Below are 2,500 nucleotides of genomic sequence, written 5' to 3'. Positions count from 1 at the left end.
GCTTCCGCAAGAAGGAACTGTGGGATGTGAACCAGGTGACAGAAAACCTGGGTAAACTCTCCTATCACTTTACCAACTCCCACTCTCATGCTCGGCAGCCCTGGGCAGGGCCCTTGGGCCTCAGTTTCCTCATCTTTATACAGGCAGTGGTCAGACCCCATCTGCGGGCCCCCGGACCTGGTTCTAAGATGATCTTTGTGTTTTCAGGTGCACAGACCTGCATCTCCTGACAATGGTTCCATGTGACCCTGGAAGGGGGTCGGCAAGGGGGCTCTTAGACACAGACAGGGTCCTGGAGACCTCAAATCGTGGGGCACACCAGGACCTGCAGGCCGCAGCCAGCCCCTTGTTTGCACCTCCTTAGGGCTGGGCCCCCCTTCCACATGTCGCCCCCAGTGCCCTCCCTGGGCTTCGATGGCCTTGTAGATTTCAAGGCAGGACTGTGTCATGCTCCAGGCCCAGGGCACCTTGTCAGAGAGGCCTGGTCTCCACCCAGCTCTGTGGTATTGACCGTGCCCCTCAAGCGGGAAGGCGGCAGTGCTGCCGTCACAGAGGGCAGAGTGCAGGGCAGGGGCCTCTGGCCTGGCAGATGAACGGGATCATGCAAGCACCTGCTACCACCGTATTTAGTGGTGACCACCAGTTTCCCCTGGAATAGCTCTCTTGGACCCCATTTGTCAAATCCTTCCTGGTTCAGGGCACCTCCCCAGACTCTGTCCATTGTCAGGGTCCCTCCTCATAGTGGAGAACCCAGAAGTGGGCGCTGGACCCGGCTGTGTTCCGAACAGCACCCAGGAGGGAGATTGTCACCTCCCTTGTAGAGAGACTCAGACCTCTAGTGACATGCCCTGGGTCAGCTGTGCTGTGTGAGCACACGCTTGGGGACCGGCCTGGGCTGGGACACATGTTTGCTGAGCTGGAGTTTCCAGAGCAAGGGCCCTGCCTTCCTGCCTTTGAGCTCTGGACCCCAGAGTTCGGTGAGAGCTGGGGAGACCTCTGCATGCAGTGGGGCAGGGGCAGCCATCATGTCACAGGTGGGGAGACTCAGGCCTGGGAGTCCAGTGCTGTTGGAGGTCACCTGGCAAGTGGGGTCAGTGGTGGCTCCAGGCTGGCTGCATTGGACTGGCCTTTCCTTCCCTCCCTCGCTGGGCTGGCCTGGCCCTTTTCCGAGATGAGTTGGGGGTGGCAGAGAGGGGCGGGCTTTCGTGTGGCTGCCCGGAGGGGCCGCTGCAGGCTCTCACTGTAGAGGTCTGCTTGCAGGGGTCCAGCATCACCCATGGCTTCTGGAGGGGCTCTCAGGCCTAGGCTGTGGTCCTGCAACCTCCTGGCTCCAGGAAGCTTGTCCATAACTGATGGACATCCAAGGCCAGCTCTTGTCACCAAAGGAAGCCCCGGGCACTTCCTCACCACCCGTCGTGACCAATCCCACCTTGTACACCCCACACACCCCCATATACCCCACACCCCATGCAGCCAACATCCCTGTAGACCCCATAGACCCCATACCCTCCATGCACTTGCATGCACCCCACCCACCCCGTGCACCCCACACACCTCACCCACATCATACACCCCGCATTCCCTGTACACACGGCCCACCCACAGGTTCCCTTCATCCTGCCCCTGCAGCGCTCACCTCAGGAACCCAAGCAGCCTGCCCTCCTCCAGGCCTTCATCCAGAGGCCACCTCCTCAAGGAGGACTTCCTGACCACCTGTTTGGAAGGACATGCCCCAGGGGTCATCACTGCCCCACAGACCACAGACCACAGACCACCTGTTTTCCCTCTCTGCTCCAGTCACAGTCTGTCTCCCCGGCTACACATCAACACCAGGAGAGGATCTGTCTCCTGCATCCACAGTGTTAGACCCATCCCAGACACAAGGTCGGTGCTCAGAGACGTGTGCGTGATGCATTTGCTCCCCTGTTCTGTCATCAGTCATGTCCTCAGCAACAGAGGGCCAGCCTCGTGTGGGGCTAGGCATGCAGAGGTGGGGCTCATCCGTGCCCCCAGGGCCTCTTGCAGGGGAGACTTCCTGGGCCCCAGAGCTGTGCACGAGGGAGCAGGGAGGGTGTGGTCTATTGGAGGGAGGGCGTGGTCTGTCAGGGAGGGAGGGCGTGGCCAGCATGCTGGGCCTGGAGGAGAAGTGCACGTGGGCCAGGCACTGCATGAGCAAAGGCACAGAAGTGGGAATCAGTTGGGGATGGGATGTTGTTGAGGGAGGACCCCGGTGATGGAGGGTGTTCAGGTGATACCTGGACCTGTGAGGCTGTTGTTTCCTACGGCCTTCCCCATTCACCCCACACTGAAAGCACCCCCGTGCACACCCAGACCCAGGCTACGGGTGCTGGGTGATGGGAGCAGAGTCTGCCTGGAGTGGGTGGGCCTGGAATTAAGGGGCTCAGAGACGTTGGGGCCTCCAACTAATCCTGTCCTTCCAGGCCAGTCTGCCACTTTGCCCCTGGGATGTCTCTGTCAGGGCCAGACAGAGCCCACTATG

Source organism: Camelus ferus, chromosome 13 (assembly GCF_009834535.1).
Source record: "Camelus ferus isolate YT-003-E chromosome 13, BCGSAC_Cfer_1.0, whole genome shotgun sequence".
Lineage (NCBI taxonomy): Eukaryota > Metazoa > Chordata > Mammalia > Artiodactyla > Camelidae > Camelus > Camelus ferus.
This window is presented reverse-complemented; position numbering follows the sequence as displayed.